Source organism: Panthera tigris, chromosome D3, assembly GCF_018350195.1.
Source record: "Panthera tigris isolate Pti1 chromosome D3, P.tigris_Pti1_mat1.1, whole genome shotgun sequence".
Taxonomy (NCBI): domain Eukaryota; kingdom Metazoa; phylum Chordata; class Mammalia; order Carnivora; family Felidae; genus Panthera; species Panthera tigris.
Genome location: NC_056671.1, coordinates 90,545,498 through 90,565,925, shown reverse-complemented (window position 1 = coordinate 90,565,925; position 20,428 = coordinate 90,545,498). Strand labels below are relative to the sequence as shown.

The following is a 20,428-nucleotide window of genomic DNA, read 5'->3' as shown; positions in this document are numbered from 1 at the left end:
TGTAGAAGTGAAGACTTACTCTGATGTGGCAGGTCCTGGACTGCCTGCTAATCTTCCCATATGCTTTGTCTCAGTGTGTATGTGTGTGTGTGTGTGTGTGTGTGTGTGTGTGTACTGTATTTTGATATCTTTTCAGGTTTGTTTTTTAATCCACTCACTAAGTTCTTATCTACTGTTTATCACATTTCTAATTTTCAACAGAGGTTTTCCGGCCTTGGAATGTTCTGTCTTTATTGCATCCTGCTCTTGTTTCATGAATAGAATACGTTCTCATACCTCCTTAAGGATATCAGTAATTTCTTTCTTCAATTTTCTTCAATCTCAATCTCTTTTTCCTCCAAGATTCTTTTTAATTGTTTGTACATGTTGGTCTTTGTATCCCATTTTGAATGCTTTCTTCGATTTTCTGTTTGTCCTTGGCTCATATTGAAGAGTGGAGCCTTATGAAAGGGAACAGGCCTTTCATAATGGACCCTTTACATGGTTGAGACCTCGTGACATGGTGATCTACACAACCAGCTCTTATTTCAATCCAGAAATATTTCCTCAGCTGTGCCTTTGATAGATTTCCTCCTCATTTCTTTTTGTTGTTGTTGTTCAAAAAACTACTATTTTAGTCTGGGCATCTTGTCACATCCAAGACTTTTCTATCCCTTAACATTGCTGTTTTCCCCTCTTGAGCAGATTCTCTAAGTTACCCTCCATACTAACAATTCAATTTTCTCGTTCTGATATTTCTGAAATTTGCTGCCTGCAGCATCAATGTTCATTCTGGTGTTGTGCGTTTGGCCTCTTACAACCCTTCCACCCGTCCTTATCTCCCATTCATCACATCCTGGTATATTTAATCTTCCAGCTTTGACATTCCACTCCCATTGCCTGACTGTACCACTGAAAAGATGTCTAAAAGTTTTCTAAAATTAATTTTATTTCCCATTAGAAATATACTTTAGTGTGCTGTCTTTTCTTTTCACATTCAGAATATTCCATTTCTTACCTCTGGCAGAGATTTTTACCTCCAGACAAAGGAGTGGTCTATGCAGACCCGCCCTCGGGCCTCATTGAGTGTGGCTCCCTGTTTTCAGTCTGGGAGGGTAGTGGATGAGTCCACCAGAGATTCGTAAGGTCCTCCCATCAACTGTGTCCTGTAATCCAGCTTCACTGGCAGGGAACCAGCAGAAAATTTTTCCAAGATTCAGTCTATAAATTATCCTTATTTTTGTGGTGCTTTTGCATCTCTATATTCTTTTCTACATTCCCATAGACCTTTAGTGAGAATATAGAGGCAGCTGTGTGGGGAAATTTTAACAGGCATCATTTAAAATGAGAAGCTAAAGAGGTCTCCTCCCCATCCTCAATCTACTTTTCAAATTTCCGAAAATTCACTGCTTTGTGAAACCAGATAGACCGTGTAGCATTTCCCCATTTCCTGGGAAAACAACCCGTGAGTCTCACTTTCCCAGCCATTATGCAAGGCTATGTTCAACCTTTGCACTGGGCTGTGTGTTCATTAAGCCAATGACTGGCTCTGTTCCATGTCTTTCCAGTGAAATAATGAGAAATGTGGCCCTAAGCTGACCGAGTAGACATGATGCTATTGAGCAGTGCTCCTTGGTGGCATTAATATTGCCATTATTTATTATTTACATATTTAATTGCCTTATTGATATTACGCACTGTTAGCACTACTAATTATAACACAATAAACATAATTTATAAACATACTTTATGGTGATATACATAATCAACCCCTCCCGACAATACCTGAGACAGCTGCAGACATTTTCCCCGTTAGTGCAGACTGTTCTAGAGAGAGGGCCATTGGCTCACGGTGAACCTTTTAAATAAATATTTTAATGCATCAGAAACAGCTTGTGAATAACATGTGTGATGATTGCTTCAAAAATAAACCCAAATGATCATTTTATGAGAATGGCATGCTTCCACGTCTCTGAAACTTCACAAAGTGTTCACAAAGCTCTTCCTGGATTGCATCACAGAAAGATTGATCGTGCGGAGAGCCACTTTCAGAACTGTGAGGATTCCAGGATAATGTAGAAGTTCTACCAGGGAGTGACTGCAAGGCGGGCTCCTCTTGTCTCTGGGAGGAGCAATGCTCCGTCACGAGAACATCTCTCCTGGATCCAGAGGTACAGAAACTAAAGGGTGGGTACAGATCAGATTTCAGGCCGTCTACTCAAGGGAGGCAAAACGTGTTGGACAAAGCAAGCCCTTGGCCTGTTTCTCAACCCCTGAGTGGCAGTCGCCAGCTGTTTAGCGTAGATGCCACAGGATTTGGCAATAGTGGAGAATAATTTTATGACTTTCTTCACACAGAGGCTCAGTGAGATCTGAAGTGCATCTATAGCTCATATCAGTCGTGTATTGTTCGTATATTTAATCGGAAAAGGACAAATTCGAACTAAGTCAGCCAAATAATTTATCTCTAGTGAAATTATTTTACGTATGATAGATGTCATCTAGAACCACGTGCGGTGTTCCAATCAACCTCTGCTTTACCTGACTGGACCTTCCTTAAAGGTCTAGCCGATTGTCTCTCACTCGTGGAATCCAGGCATCGAGAAACATGCCAATAATGTCCATTTTCACCTCCGCTGTGTGTCCAGTTATTTCCAGGGAGCTTTACTTCAGCCTTGAACTAGCTGTGTATACACAGTACAAGTATGTAGCAGGCCGACATCAACCTCAATTAGCTTGTTTCTCGGGGTGTGTGTTTTTCTTTCTTTTTTCCTTTTGGCTACATCTTTTCTCAAAGCACACGCACTTTCTGCATACACCTTCACCCTTACTCCTTCAAATCCTGGATAATAAAAGTTCATTGTAGCTTAAATTCATATGATTTCTGAAAACAAGACCTGTGTTTCATTTCTAGGAAAACAATGTCTTAAGTGGAACAGGACAAAATGTTCCTAAGTCCATAAACACCAACCAGTGTGGCTCTTTGACCTGCTAAATTTTATTCCAGATTCCCTTCTGCCTTTGAACCTGTCACATATTCATACCAGTAGTTTGAACGATGCCCCCAGATCCCTAATATTCTCCAGTGCAAACAGGATAGATGGGATTCCCCTTGGTCCAAATGTTCTCGTCCAAACTCTCATTGGATCAGCTTAGTGGCTCTAACACTGAGATGCTTCTGATGTATGTATATCTATGTGCTGTCGTTATGTCCACATTTCCCCTCACATTTGCTGTTTTCTTATATGCACAGAGAGGTCTACATTTAACAGATAAATCTCAGGATAGAGCAAATAGAATAACTCACCCATCAGACTTTATTGAAGCTCCTAATTTGTGAGGGGGAAAATTTTTATTTTGCTTTAGTTACTAAAGGTTATTCATGAACGGGTCCACCTAATCTGAAGACATCTTCTAGAAGTCAGCTTCTAGCTAGAACCTCTTACCGGGAACGTGCCATTCTACCAATGTGTGGGCAAATCAGAACAGTAATATCCTTTGTGTTCCCAAGTGCTGCTCTGTATTTCTATGGAAAAATTGCTGGTGGGATGGAGGGAGGTAACCTATTCCCAGGTATTATGCTGAACCATACAGTACTGTTAATGTTGGATCGCATTGTTACAAAAAAGTCATTCCATGTGACTCATCTAATATGGAAGCATTAACGGTGCTTTCTAGACACGATAAATTTTATTCCACACACCTAAGCAAATAGGAAGGTGGTGGGCAACCAGTTAAGTGCCTTAAATAGCAGACCCTTTTTACAGCTGTAGCTTTATGAGTCTCTCGGAGAGGCTATTTGGTTCTCTGAAATATCCATCCCCCCGCCCTTCGCCAGAGAAGAGAGCCTCGTCTCTGGCAGCACAAGCCAGGTAAGAACTAAATAAGATGCCAACGGAAGCCATTACTCTCTGGCACCATTTTAATGCAGTGACCCCAAAGACATTTGCGAGTTACAACACTGATCAGGATGTACTTTACACATCTTTACTTTAGGTCACTTCCCTTAGCTAAAAGCAGAAATATTAGGAAGGTGCTCCAGAATCAGGAAATGGCGCTAGACAGATGCGCACGAGCTGGATCGCTTCTCATGCACCCTAGAGAATTGCATTGACGATGTATTAAAACTAAATTATCTTTAAAAGTGAGCACGATTAATAACAACCCATAGAGCAGGTAAAGATTTCTATGGTCAAAGAAAAAAAAAATTAGACAGGGTTGTTGGCATTGGGGTTGGTCTCCGGATACCCCTGTGGTTAAATTATTGCCATTTTACAGCAAAACTCCTTAGAATAGGGAGAAACAAATAAGCAAACGTAGCTCTTCATAGGACGAACACGCGTCCCTTCTGCCCATCTGGGAAGGTGACCTAGACCCGCGGAGGCTGTTAATAATCGTGCATCCAGAAGGGATTTCTGGTCCTTTGTCTCTGGGAAGGGCAGTATTAGATCATGAGAACACGTTCCTGGGACCCAGAGAAACTGGCTGAGGGAGGGACACACGTGACATAGATCTGCCAACATGGAGACATTTGCATTTTTACTAAGCAGCTGCATTTCCCACTTCCTTCTTTTTCTTTACGACACCCACAGTTTCTGAAATTTGAAACTCGGACCAGGCAATTGTTCTATGGTTTTGCACATCTTTTCTCCAAATAGCCAGAGTGATTACAAAGCAGCAACTAATATTTCTCATCTACTCTGATGGCAACAGTATACAGCCGAGTGTATCTTCATAGGCAGTGAACGAGAAATTCATGTTTTATGTGCATAATGCCAAACACCTAGAAAATTGAAAGTTGCACATTGTTCGGGATCACGTAGACGCAGACATCATCTGCGACACACTTGTAACTAGGAGAAGGAAGTCGCTAAACTAAGCCTAGTCTATTTATGGTTGTTTGTTATTTATATTTTAAGATATATGCCTTTCCCTTTCTAGTATATGTGTTATGTATAAACTTATAATTTTTGACTAATACATTGTCCATGTGAAAGGAAGATTAATTAGAAAAATATGCTTTTGACGATGATGTTCTGATAATAACTAAAGTAATAATACTTTATGTACCTGTTTTACCAATTTACTGATTTAAAACCTTACCACTTTTTAATTTTTTAATCTTAATTTTTATTTATTTTGAGAAACACAGAGACCATGCAAGTGGGGAATGGACAGAGAGAGGGAGAGAGAGAGAAGCCCAAGCAGGCTCTGTGCTGACAGAAGCCCAACGTGGGGCTCGATCCCACGAACCATGAGATCATGACCGGAACCAGTATGAAAGGAGAGAGAGAGAATCCCAAGCAGGTCCTACACTTTCAGTGCAGAGCCCGACACGGGGCTCAAACTCAGGAACCGTGAGATCACGACCTGAGTCAAAATCAAGAGTTGGATGCTTAACTGACTGAGCCACCCGGGCACCCGTAAAAATATCATTTTATTTTATTTTATTTTAAAAAAATTTTTTAACGTTTTATTTTTGAGACAGAGAGAGACAGAGCATGAACAGGGGAGGGTCAGAGAGAGGGAGACACAGAATCTGAAACAGGCTCCAGGCCCTGAGCTGTCAGCACAGAGCCCGACGCGGGGCTCGAACTCACAGACCTCGAGATCATGACCTGAGCCAAAGTCAGCCGCTTAACCGACTGAGCCACCTAGGCGCCCCTAAAAATATCATTTTAAAACACTTTTTTGTGCCTATTCTCTTTTTTGCCCTTGCCATAGACATAATATAGATAGGATTAATATTATTTCAATGTTGTAGCTATTGAAATTTGTAACTCCAAAGCAAATATTGATAAACAAAATCACTATTTTTGTAACTCTTGAAAGGAAATGGAGACTAGTTCCCAGATATTTCTGGGGGAAAAAAGGCATAATCGGGGCTATCTAAGTTACTAAATTTTAAAGGGGTTAGATTTGCATCTTCCATTTTTCACCGGTTTGGGTTGGTTGAGGCTGGCAGTCTATCCATGGGTACGTGTTTGCAGTTCGGATGACTTGCTAACCCATATCAATAGCGAGGCCTGGTTTTGTCCCCCACCCCCACCCCTGCCACTTCATACACTATCTGGACAAAGGTGGTAGGAAATATTTTATTTATGATTCAGGGAATACATGTCATTGATTATTTGGAACCCACACAAATAAACTTTTGATTGGTCGCCCACATGAAAAACAGAAAAAGTAAATTGCAATACAGGAAGCAAACATTTGCTGAACAAAAGAGTGAATTCGGTGGAAAACGAGTGACAACAAAAACTTTAAATGTCTTTATTTCTTGTACCCAAAAGGAGAGAACGTAGCTAATACCACCTCTGGTCTAACACAAAGTAATCATCTAGGCCATGTTACTGAATGCTTGGGAGAACAGTAGTCTTCTTTAATGTCAATTAATGACTCAACTTATTCCAACAAGCACCAGTTCATTGATTAAATGCTTGCAAGGTGCCCAGCGTGATGTGCGCTCGTGATGGTGCAGGTTGCATAACCACCGCCCTGACTCCACGGGTCCTGCCTTTCTCAGTCCTCGAGCAAAACATGCCAGGAGATCTGTTTCTTCATCACGAAGCTTTGCAGAAAGGGCTGCATCGAAATTAATTTTCCAAGATAAAAATTATGAAAATGAACGTGTTTAAAGCTAGACTTTGAATCAGATGATTTCTCTGAAGTGAAATAGTTCCAGTATCCTAATTTTTCCCGGCATAATTTTAAAGATTAACGCTCTTTCTCCTCCCCACCCCCAAAGAGATCATTTGCAAAGATTTATGTCTATCATATTCAGGAGCAGCTATGAGCAGGGGTGGATATTTTTTACATAAGTGTAATTATATGTAAGTGCTATAATTTAATTACCACGATCCCATCCCTATTGATTTCAGATACTCATCTGGAGCCTACAGATATGGTTGTGTGAAGCTGACAGATCGCATCATCTGTTTGAATGCCGATGGACACTGTAGGAAGACAAAAAAGACCGTTCGTTAAAGAATAGCAAGGAATTTGGTTCCAGGAAGCATTAAGGTAACTATTTTACATTAAAGGCTAGATTTTCAGGTAAAGGGGGTAGGATAAAACATGGTCATGCAACACCTAAGATACAAAAGTGCAAAATACAGATATACAGATTAAACATAAAGATGTAAATTGATAGTGAAATTAAACGCTAGGTAAACATTCACCATCATCAACAATTCAAGTCAGTGAGTGGGATGGTAGCAGATACAAATTTAAAAATTCAAATCAGGCAAAGCGAACATTTTAATCCTATCCCTGTCTCCGGACAGCAGAATGCAAAATCCGCATTGATTAAATCCTTAGACTTCTCCTAATATTCTATAGTTTGGAAAAGGGGGCACTGGGAAACACCAAGGGAGAAAAACCCTCAAGAGAAAGGTCCGTTTCACAACCGCAGGACATTAGCATGAGCAGAAAGGACTTCTGAGTCTGCTATGGGCTTTCAGGAGCCGTTCACTGGGCTTTGCAGCGACTCCTGGGGCTCTTCTAAGAGCTATTCAGTAGGATGTACTCTCGGGTTGATCATCTGTCTCTCAGGGTCAAGGATTTAAGTTCCAGAAGGGCAAGATCATGTTTGACATATTCATGCTACATCCTCAAGGTGAGAATAAAATAAAAATATATTAAAGAAAATTAAAAGAAATCAAAGAAAAGAAAAGAAAAACGTGTAAAAGCTATAAAAAAAAAAGAACTCTGTTGGAAAAAAAATCAAGAAATAGCAACACAGATCTTCTTTACATGCTTGCCACTATAGAAGAATTTAATAAATTTATGAACTCAATAAAAAGAACTCCAAAAATGAGTTGATAAAAGAAAAGACGTGAATGAAGAAACCAAAGTATATCATATAGTCCATCTGATGGTTTTCATAAGCGGGTAATACACATCATCCAGTGTAATTTTATATTGACAATCTAGTGAGTACAGAAGACTTTTATCCACAGTCAACAGATGTTGAGACATTGAACTGAGTCATAGCGATAAATTATTGATGCAAGTTTTGGAAGGTGTTCTCAAAAATTGTAACATTTAATTAAACTAGTAAAACTTTCCCTTAAAATTTATAGTTTTATTATTAGATTACTGTTGGGTTTTTAATATTCATCTTTGTTAATTTTATCTTGAATTCACACATGAGGCATTCTGGATCAGAGACAGATTTCTGATTAAATGCCTCACAGTAAATAAGAAGTCGGATGGCCCCTTTTTGCCCCTAATTTTTACCTCTAAGGCAACGCAATAAAAACTGATGGGAATTCTTCCCACACAAACTGCCAGTCTGTGAGTGTGGTGGTTGGTTTTATGTGACAACCTGGCTAGCTGTGCTGCCCAGTTAATTCATCGAATGTTAACCCAGGTGTGGCTGTGAAGTTGTTTTTCAACTGGCTTTAAGTAAAGGAGTTTGCCCTTGATAATGTAGGTGGACATCATCCGATCTGATGAAAGGACTTACAAGGTTTCCTTGAGGAAGAAATTCTGCTTCCATTGTAACCTCCACCCTGTGTGAGATACCTGCCGGCAGCCTCACTTAAAGGTTCCTCATTGGCTAGGTGGTCCCTACAATTATGGAAGTCTCATACTGTCTCTTTATTTATATTCTACACACACACACACACACACACACACACACACACTGCTAGTTCTGGTTTTCTAGTAGCATCCTGACTGAGACCCATTTTGGTACCAAGAGTGGGGTGATGCTATAACAAATATTGAAAAATATTGGAACGGCAGGTGCCTGGGTGGTTCAGTCATTTAAGTATCTGACTTCAGCTCAGGTCATGATCTCATGATTCATGAGTTTGAGCCCTACATTGGGCTCTCTACTGTCAGACGAGAGCCTGCTTTGGATCCTCTGTCCCTCCCTCTCTCTGCCCCTCCCCTGCTCACGCTCTCTCTCTCTCTCTCTCAAAAATAAACATTAAAAATACTGAAATGGCTATGGAATTGGATAAAAGTTGGAAGATGGAAAAATTATTTTGAGGGCCATAATAAGTAAAGCCCAAATTGCCTTGAAAAGACTGTTGGCAGAAACACAGATGTTAAAGGCAATTCTTCTGAGAGTTCAGAAAAAAGTAAGGAGTATGGTGGAGATGGCTTCTGTTTTTATGGAGAATATATTTATATTTATTAATTATATTATATTTATATATTAATACATGTATTTAAGGACAGAATGTTGGACACAGTGGACATCACCTTCAAATATACTATATAATTCATTTGCTTACTATGCTTATTATGTATAGTCTGTCTTCCCAACTAGAATTTAAGCTCCATGAGGGCAGGGATCTGTGTCTACAACGGGGCCTGGTGCCTGGTGGGCACAAAATAAATACCTGTTTAAAATAAACAGAGGAAGCAAATACCTTGCCTTTTCTCAAAAACCAACACCCTTATCAGAATGTGAATTACAGATGTGAGTTACAGATCATTTAAAAGAAATAAGTTCATACAATTTTTTGAAAGGCAATTGAGAGAGTTGCAAGTTGACTGCAACTTTGAGGATTTGACTTAGAAGAGATAATTACCTAAGAGCAGAAAGATGTTTGCATGAGGATTATTATCACAGTGCCTTATGTAATAGTGAAAATTCGAAGCAAAAAGGAATCATTAGGATACTGTCATGTAAGTTATAGTGCTGGGACACCATGTAATATTATAAAACAATTATAAATATGATACCTTGAACCAAGGTAGTGACAACGTAAATGGTGAGAAAATGTCAGATAATCAAAATTTCTTGGATATTGGTCACATGTTGTGAGAAAAAGAGAACAATCAGAGATGACCCCAAGAAGTTCCCTCTGGGTATCTGGTAGGTAAACTTGACATCAAATGACAAGAGGAAGTTTGTCAGTCGATGTTTCAGTTGGAAATATTAGAATTTCAGTATGGACATGTTAAATGTGACATTTCTAGCAGTCATCTGTTGCGGGTTTGATTTTGTTTTCCCAACAGACATATCAAAGTCCCAACCTCTGGTACCTGTGCATGTAATCTTATTTGGAAATAGGACCTTTTCAGAGATAATCAAGTTAACATAAGGGCATTAGGGTGGGCCCTAATCCAAAGTGACTACTGTCATTACAAGAAGAAGTGAAGTGCACAGAGGCAGAAGGAAAAAACGAAAAGGCATGGGACAATGGAGACAGCGGTTGGAGTGAACCAAAGAATTTCAGCAGAGGCATGAAATATATTCTCCTCAAGAGCCTTCAGATGGAAGAGTGCAGCCTTACCTTGATTTCAAGCCTATAGCCCCTAGAATCATGAGAAAATGTTCCTAATGTTCATAGCCACAATTGTATTGCAGCAGCTCTAGAAAACCAGTACAGTGATGAATAAGAATAAATGAGTATAAATGAGTATTCCTGTGCCTTTCAGGAAGGTCTTGTCCCTACTCCAGTCCTTTGGTGTGTAAAGAAATCTCTCCAAGGCCCAGTAGCCCTATGTATCTAGGATTTTATCACCTAGAGATGTCTCCAGTGTCCTGAGCTCCATTTATCCTTGGAGACCTTTGGGCACTAACTATTTGGCCCAGAGACAGAGCACCTGGCTGGCTCAGTCAGTTAAACATCTGACTCTTGATTTGGACTCAGGTCATGATCTCACGATTCTTGGGATTGAGCCCTGCATTGGGGCTGACAGGGCAGAGGAGCCTGCTTGGGATTTTCTCTGTCCCTCTCTCTCTCTCTGCCCCTCCCATGCTCTCTCTTTTTTTAAAAATAAATAAATAAACATTAAAAAAAGGTAATAGAATGTTTATTATCTTTTTGGATCAGAGCAGTTAAGCAGACACATGACTATGGGTGAAACTCTCCGCGTGTATAAAGAGCACCTGGAAATCCAGCCAAGCTTTATCTCTCCACAATTACAAATGACTAATATTGGCAATAAAGGCAAGACTAAGTAGTAAGGTTTAAAATACTGAAATGATACAAATTATATTCTCTGATCAAAATAGAATTGAGCCAGATATAAGTAACAGAAAGATGTGTGGAAAATCCCTAAGTATTTGCAGATTAAAGACCACACATCAAAATAATTTATGGACCAAAGAAGAAATCACAAGTTAAGTTAGGTAATAGTTTAAACTGAATTAAATAAAAACCAGCATTTCAAAATGTGCTTTTCAGTCAAAACAATGCTCTGAGAAAAATTTACGGCACAAAAGCTTCATGTTATAAAAAGAAGAGTCTCAAATCAATGATCTGAACTTCCACATTAAGAGGAACCTTAACTACCCTTATTGTGGTGATTATTTCACAATATATACATGTATCAAATCATCAGCTTGGATACCTTAAACTTAAATTCCTCAAAAATTTATATGTCAATTATAACTCAAGAAATCTGGGGGAAGAATTCAAAGACAAGAAGAGCAAATTAAACCTTATGTAAATAGAAGGGGACAAATTATAAAAAGAGAACAGAAATAAATGAGAAAATGGACCTATAAATCAATAAAATACAAAGCTGTTTCTAAGAAAGAAAATTGAAATATATTCAATCACAATAAACAAGAAAAAAACGGAAATAAGACACAAATTATCATGTCAGGAATGAACAAAGGGGCATTACTACAAACCCTACAGACATTACAGAATAATAATAGCATCAATAACAGGACCCATATCAGAGATACAAGAGAGGACATTGCTAGATAGCCTACATATAGGATAAGAATATGAAAAGAATAATAGGAATAATTATGAAAAAACTATACGCTCATAAAATGTGTAAATACTTCAAAATATACACAATACCAAAACTCACTCAAGAAGAAATGGATGATCTCAATAATTCTATATATACTAAAGAAATTTAATCTATAGTTAAACATATTTACCTTAAAACAAATCCATATCCAAATTGTTTCCCTGGTATATTCAACCAACATTAAGGTAAAAAATAACAGTTCCTCAAAAATATTACAGAAAATATAAGAGTAAAGAATCTCTCCCACTCATTTTATGATGTCAGCATTAAGCTGATACTAAAACCAAATTTAAAAATTTATAAGAGAGGCACCTGGGTGGGTCAATTGGTTGAGTGTCCGGCTCTTGGTTTTGGCTGAGATCATGTTCTCACAGTTTGTGGAATCGAGCCCAACGTTGGGCTCTGTGCTGACAGTGCAGAGCCTGCTTGGGATTCTCTCTCTCCCTGTCTCTCTCAGCCCTTCCCCTGTTCACATGCACTCTCTCTCTCTTTTTCTCAAAATACGTAAACTTTTGAAAAGTTATAAGAAAGAAATCTACATCTCAATATACCTGATGGATATAAATGCAAAAATCATTAATAAGATTTTAGCAGTCAAATCCAACATTACACAAACAGAGAAATACATCATGAAATAGTTCAATATTTAAGAACCAATATTTCTGCACTGGGATGCAATAAATGGGAAAGAATGTTTCTCCCAAACTTGGGAGAAGAAAAGAAAAAATTTCAAACTAAGTTCAAATTCATAAATTTCTCTTTAATACACTGGATAACTGAAGATACAGAGCAGACAACTCACCCCAAATTGAAGGAGAGATTGACACCTTCAGAGAGAGGGATTTGTAACTTGCTTACCTGGGATGGTTGTGATTACACACTGGCAGCAATGAAGGATGTAGGCAATAATTGGAAATATGCCATTTTAGGGTTGTTACACTAGATGAAAAGTGGTAAAATAACATTTAAAAGTAGACTATGATGAACTGACAACCATCTTTAAAAAATAATATATAAGTCAATAGGGGAGATAAGAAGGAATCATACAAACTTTCCAATTAACCCAAGAAAAGGAAGAAAGGTTGGGAATAAGTAAACAAAGAAGCATGGAAGAAGTAGAAAACTTCTTCCTACTTCCAGTCTACACAAGATGACATAGACTCGTTACCCAATGCTTTCCTGCCACAGCATGGAAATAGTGCAAGAAGCAACTAAAGGAAAGTTCTAGAAAGGGAAAAGTTAAAACAGTCGAGCTAAGGACCCAAGGACTGGAGGGATACCAGAGAAGCAAGGTATCTTAGGACCCCCATCCCCGCCCCCCCAGACACATAACAGAAGAAGTGGCCATGCCCAGAATTCTCCAGCTCCAGGCTGATGATAGAAGGGATCCATATAGGGTCATTTATCCCTGGGCTGTGTAGGAGTCTTGAGAGACCCCAGCAGAGAATGGAACTACAGCTGCAGACTGGTAGAGAGCCACATATCCCGCAAAGTATCTGTAGTGAGAACTATCAAAATAAAGAACTCTCAAAACTCAACAGTCACAAAAATCCAATTAGAAAATGGGCAAAACATATGAGGGGACATTTTACTGAAGAAGATGTATAGACGTCAAACAAGCACAGGCAGAGATGCTCCGCATCATTAGCCATCAGGGAATGCAAACGAAAACACGATGAGATCCCTACACACCTATCGAAATGGATAAAAGTAACAATAGTGACATCAGCGAATGCTGGCAAGGATGCAGAGAAACTGGGTCATTCGTGCATCGCCGGGAGTATGTGAAGTGCTACAACGAGGAAAGAAAACCGTTGGGCGGTTGCTTTTAAAACACGAAACTACCACACAGCCCAGCAGTTGCACTCTTGGGGATTTATTCCAGAAAAATACATTCCCACAAAGGAAATTTTGTGGGAAAACTTACATTCCCACAAAGACTTGCCCGTGAATGTTCACAGCAGCTTTGTTAGACCAGATGAAAACCGACAAGAACCCAGATGTATTCAGTGGGTGAAGAGCTAAACAAACTTCAGCACGTGCATCGTGGCTTGGACCACCAGGCCGCAGGAGAGTAGAATGAGCCATTGGCACACCACGTAGATGAACCTGATGGACCTCAAAGGAATTATACTCACTGAAAAAAAGCCAACCTCGAAAGGCTACAATGCCATGTGACTCCATTTATGTAGCTTTCTTGAAATGACAATATTCCGGAAATGAGGCCAGATTAACAGTTGCCAAAGATTAGGGACAGGGTGGGAAAACAGAAGAAATGTGAGTGTGGTTGTAAAAGGGCACATGAGAGGCATCCTTGTAGATACGGCATAGTTCAGTGTCTTCAATGTGATGTCTTCACTGTGATATAAACTGCCCATAAGATAAAATTGTATACAAGGAGTATGCAAGCAAAAATGGATACAAGGTGTGTGTGTGTGTGTGTGTGTGTGTGTGTGTGACTGTGATGGTGTGGATACACAAACTATACATGATAAAATCGCATACAAGGAATATGCAAACAAAAATTGCATGTAAGGTGGGTATGTGTGTGTGTGTGTGTGTGTGTGTATGTGTATGTTTCACACAGGAAAATGAGTGCAATAAAAACTAGGAGAATCCGAATAAGATTAGTAGATTGTGTCACTATCAATGTAAATACTTTGTGAGATTGTACTACAGTTTTGCAAAAAAAAACTCTCCTGTTTGGGGGCACCTGGGTGGCTCAGTCAGTTAAATGTCCGACTACTGGTTTTGGCTCAGGTCGTGATCTGATGGTGTGTGAGTTCGAGCCCCACATCGGGCTCTGTGCTGGCAGTGCACAGCCTTCTTGGCATTCCCCCCCTCTCTCTCTCTCCCCCCCCCCCCGCATGCATACACTTGTTCTCTCTCTCAAAATAAATAAATAAATATTATAAAATAATTTTTTAAAACTCTCCTGTTTTAAAAGACAGAGGTTATAATACTTTATAACTAAAGGGATTCACCCCAGAAATGCAATACTGTTTCAACATTTAAGTCTTACCAAATATTAGCAACACTGGAATACCAATATAGCACACCAACGGTGCACAATTTATCAACAGACCAAAAGAAAGATGTCACGATTGTCTCAATAGATGCACAAAAAAGCATTTAACATCCTCTTACAATAAAACCATTCAGAAAAAGAACAGAGGAGAAATCCCTTAATTCGAAAAAGGGCACAGACACAAAATCTAACAACAGCAACAGTTAGAACTAAGTGAAGGTAGAATGATGGTCGGTTACAAAATACAAGGTCAGCATACAAAAATCACTTTTATTTCTATAAACAATCAATGAACAACTGGGAATATTAATTTAGAGTACCATTTACAATAGCTCCACTCCAAACAGAGCATTTAGGTTAAAAGCCTAGAAAAATTATGTGTGGGACCTGTATTGTGAAAACTAAAACAAACAAAAAAATGCTATTGTCAGGGAACAAAGGCCTTGAACCCGGAGGGAAAGGCCATGTTCACACATGGGAAAACTTGACACAGAGCGTCAGCTCTCTGCAAAGTGATCTGCGGCTTCATTGCAATTGCCATCAAAATCCAAGTGGATTTTTCGTAGATATTTACAAGCTGATTCTAAAGCCAGGGTGGAAACGTTAAGGAACTAGAATGGCTGAAACATTTTATTTTATTTTATTTATTTATTTTTTATTGAAAAATTTTAATGTTAATTTACTTTTGAGAGAGAGTGAGAGACAGCATGGGCAGGGGAGGGGCAGAGAGAGAGAGGGAGACACAGAATCCAAAGCAGGTTCCAGGCTCCGAGCTGTCAGCACAGAGCCTGACGCTGGCTTGAACTCACAAACCGTGAGACCGTGACCTGAGCCGAAGTCGGACGCTCAACCGACTGAGCCACCCAGGCGCCCCTAAAACATTTTTAAAAAGAGCAAAATGGGAGGCTCGCATTACCTGATATTCAGATGTACTCTAAAGCTGCAATCATCTAAGCAGCGTAGAATTGGTAAAAACATCAACACGTAGACCCGTGGAGAAGAATGGAGAGTCTAAATAGCCCCACTTAAATATATTCTATTGATTTTGACTATGGCGCAAAGACAAGTCAGTGGAGAAAGGATACTTCCGCCCAATGGTGCGGGGACAATGGGACATCCACATAAAAAGAGATGAAACTCAACGCGAATCTTACACTTCATACAAATTATCTCAGAATGGATCACAGGTCTAAATATAGAGCACAAAGCAATATCACTTTCAAAATAAAACATAAAAGAAACTCTTTGTAACCATAGGGCAGGCAAAGAGTTTTCATCCGACCCCTAACACAGGTTCCATAAAAGAAAATAATCTGTAGATTGAATTCATCAACATTCAAAATTAAAAACTTTTGCGTTGCAAAGAATGCCATAAAGAGAGCCTGAGAATAAAGTTGCACTCGGGGAGAAATTACCTGCAAGTTACGTAGTAAATCCAAATTTCCGTTTAACCTTTGGGACTGTGTGGGCTGGGGCTTTTTCCTTTGCGGTGCTTTATACTTCGACAGAAAGACATCTTTCCAAGTGGCGGTGTTTTGATTCTTCCATGTACCCGCATCATCGTACCACCAAATTTTCACAAGAGTCTTCATTGCAGGTTTCAGATGGTAAAAATCATTGTTTTATTTTATTTTCAAAAATTGCAGTCAGCCCCTCTGCGTCTAGCGATGTGATAAAGCTGAAATAGAATGGGCATCATTGGATGGGCTTTTGTCACTAATGCTGTGGGAAATGACTGGAAAAAATAAGCATCATTGGAGACAGATGCATTCATGTTTTGAGGCAATAAAGTGTAACAAAACCCGGAAATGGACACTCATAACAAAACCTGAGGGAATCCCAGCAATTTGGTCCCTTTCTTCCCTAAGAAATAACTTTCGTTGTTGGCTGTTATTTGAAGATACGTGTTTTTTTCCCCCTTCCCTTCCTATTCGATTTGGTTGAAGCCACTGCAGTGTTTTACCAGGTGAAAGATAGGTATTTCAAGAAATGAGCCACATCGGTATTATATCTATTACCTCATAATATGGCTATTGAAGTCCTGATGTGCACACTCTAAAGAGATCACTGGGAAAATTTCTGCTGGTCCCAGAAATATGAGTGGACCAAAAGCTATCCACAGGAAACTGGCAATCTAAGACATGTAGACACAGGAGGCAGCAGATGCGTTTAGTTTTAAATGAAATCTCTTCTTTATCTGTCCTCTTAAGCGAAACTCAGAACGCTTTTACAAAGTGATGGTTCGGTTAAAACCTTCATCTAGCCTGGCGGCATCACCACGTTGGAGGCCATTGTGCCGTTGGGTTTGCGTCAGATGAGGCGATGACGCCGTCTCGTGAGAAGCTGGGAACTTTCAGGCTATGACTTTGATTAGCTGCTGGAGTATCTGTTGGCTGCCGTAACCGTCCCTGCGACTCCAAAATTAATATATATTCTTGCGACAAGCGAAGTGTGGGGATGTGTGCTTGTGGAAACTTACGATTCCTCCAATGCAGTAGAGATGGAATTTCACCAGTGAGAACTTGTTGCAGTAGCATCCGTTAATAGAGCATGGAGCTAGAAGATACTACGGGATCCACAGATTTTAAGGTAGGCTGCTAGAAATGGTTGGCAGAGATAACGCTTCAAGTTGGTTAAAGTTGGGCCTTAAAAATGAAGGCAATTTTGGGGCGCCTGGGTGGCACAGTCGGCTTAGCATCAGACTCTTGGTTTCGGCTCAGGTCACGATCTCACGGGTTCACGAGTTCGAGCTCTGAGTCAGGGTCTGCGCTGACAGTGTAGAGTCTGCTTGTGATTGTCTCTCTCTCTCTCTCTCTCTCTCTCTCTGGCCCTCCCCTGCTCTCTCTCACTCTCTCTCTCAAAATAAATAAACCATTTAAAAAAAAAAATGAAGGCAATTTTGAGTCGATTCTGTCTCTTTAAAATATGAGGGTAAATAACAGCTCATATGGAACATCCTTTACTGGTAATTATTACAGTCTTTGGGTTTTCTATTCTTTTTTTTTTTTTTTTTTGAGAGACACAGAGAGAGGACCCTGGGCTTGCATGCAAGTGACCGAGCAGAGGAGGGGCAGAGGGGGAGGGGGAGGGAGAATTTTAAGCAGGTTTCACACCCAGAGCGGAGCTGGATGCGGGTCTCGATCTCAAGACCATGAGATCATGACCTGAGCCAAGATCTAGAGTTGGGTGCTTAACCGACTGAGCCACCCAGGCACCCCTGAGACTTCTATTCTTTGGTTCCACACCAGCCTGAATGAGAGGGAGGAATAGTGGGGCCCACAATAAAGGGCCATATTCAGCACTGTGACTCAAATAGGCGCCCGCCGGCCCCACGGACACGCAGTCCTGAGAAAGAAAGTCTGCTCACTTTATCTCTCGTTGTTCATCACTGTTACCTTCCCGGCACACTGTTTAACCTTGGCCTCCTTTTCCTTCTGTTTTTAAAAGAAGTGCTTCTGTCTTCCCAAGAAGAGCTAGGACTGAAAGTTCCTGGTAGAGAGACAGTTTAAAGATCTCCTGGCTTCAAACACCAGCTGTATGTGCATTGAATTATGAATTCCAAAATTAACTAACTCCAGAACTGGCTGGTTGACTAAGTAGCCTCTGGACCCTCTGAGTACTCCCTGGAGTCCAAATGCTTCCAGAAATAGGTGGTTGTGTCAGTATCTGGGGCAGGTGTGTGCCATTCTTCTGCCATTTTGACAGTCTTGTTTATTTCATATCAGCCAGACACCTGATCTTGACCCTAAGTTGTCCTTGCAATTTGGAAGTCAAAAAAGCTATTTACCTTACAAAGGAGGAAGAAGTTACTGGTTTAAACTGTAACAGCCACCCACAAATTATTTTTAAAGCTATGCACACATCATTGTTATTCAGATTCTTGGTCTAAATAACTATCAGATTTTCCCCTTAGGAATCATAAAAAACAACCTCTGTGTTTGAAGTTTTCTTACATCTCAATTATGGCAATATCTTATTTCCTTTCCTTTGTAAAGACCTAATTATTAAAAACTTCAAGAGGAAAATGTATTTCTAAAAATCAAAAACATAACATTTAAAACTATATTTCCCTGTAAAGATGCATGAGGATTTCTTTTCTCTTTGACTCACTTAATAAAGTCCTTTGACAATGATTTCGGCCACGTTTCTGCCTCGCCTTCCTGTCAATCCAGAAAAATAACCCTCGAATAAGGACATTACTTAGCACATTATGAACAACCAGTATAGGGGGTGCTTTTTCTAAAGTATGTTTCTTTTTGTTTTTAAAGTAATATGTACATGTAGTAAAAAAAAAAAAAAAAGCAATTCCAAAAATACGTTAAGTAACTACATTAAAAAATAAACATCCTCTTTTTCTATTTCCAATTCCCACTTATATGATTCCTTCATAATACTGACATCTTATTCTTTATTATTCTGGTGGTTAACACCATAATTTACATTAAATGTTGTCATGCACTGTGTCCCCCTCACAATTTCTATGTTAAATCCCTAACCCCCAATGTTGACTCTGTTTGGAGGCAGGATCTAGAAATTCTAAGCTGCCCCTAATTCCTTCACCTGCAAAGTTAGTGGGCTATTCCTTCACGTTTTTATTTAGTTATTATAATTTTCATTGCCTGCTCATCTGCCCATGGACTCTTACAAAAAATTAAAGAAGGCAACATCAGACCTCACAGTTAGAACTATATAATTTTGTTTATTTCAAAACCAGATGGTTTGAACTGGTGGAAAAAAATATGAGCCTATTTCTCTAAATCTGTGCCCCTTGAAAAAGAATGTTTAAAACATCAAGGTCAAATTGATTTCTTTTCCTACATGTCATTAGTTGTTTAAGGCATGCCATTTTTCATTTTATGGAAAGTACCTCCATGGCACTTAATACACATCAGCACCGTTCTAAGGAGTGTACGTGTGTTAACTCATGAAAGGCTGTTATTAACCCCGTCTTACAGATGAAAAAACAAGAGACACAGAGAAGATAAGTCACTGATCTAAGATCACACAGCTAACCCCTGGAGCTAGAATTCCTGGGACTGGCTTTCAAGTCTGAGCTTTTATCCATCATGCTAATATCAGGACCATTCTTCTTTCAATGGCTTTTTGTAGGGTGTGGAGACAGGGGAGCTGGAAGGCTCCTTGAAAATCTGCTTTTTGCTTCCTTTCCTGCTTCTATTCTTGCCAGGACCTGCACTTCTGCCCTACATACGCCTTAATGTCCCCCTTGTAAGGGACAAGGAGTTGATGATTTGCTTGGAGTCTTCAGCATAATAGATAATATCTAAGGAGTGACCGGGCGAGGTCATCACGTGCTACTCCAGACCAGCACCGGAGCTAGACATATGGACGCCGAGACTTCCTGGGATCCAGGGAATAAGTGACTTATCAGGACCTCAAGCAGAAGTGAAATTCATGCTCCTTTTCCTTTCCGAGTCTCCCAGATGCTCCTTCTGTATCTCTCTCTCTCTCTCTCTCTCTCTCTCTCTCTACGTCTTCCATAATCTCTGCTCTCACTTCCTACTGGCTCACGTTTGATTTCTATCCTGCACGAAGCCAAGGACCCTTTTAGCTGTTTCTGGGGGACCCCTCTGGGCCTTCGGACCCAGCCCGCCCACATCAGTTTCAAGTTGCTTTACATTTTTCTTGTGAACCAAAGAACATTGGTATTTCCACTAGTTCACTAAG

General features: G+C 39.8%; 1 long non-coding RNA gene across 1 annotated transcript; it reads left to right on the top strand.

Annotated features, from left to right (window-relative positions):
- The first annotated feature begins 2,077 nt into the window (after nt 1-2,077).
- LOC122232304 lies at nt 2,078-17,024 on the top strand. The gene is made up of 4 exons (XR_006209634.1): nt 2,078-2,150; nt 6,861-7,002; nt 16,252-16,350; nt 16,954-17,024. It is a non-coding gene; the product is annotated as an uncharacterized LOC122232304 (long non-coding RNA).
- The last annotated feature ends 3,404 nt before the right edge of the window (nt 17,025-20,428 follow it).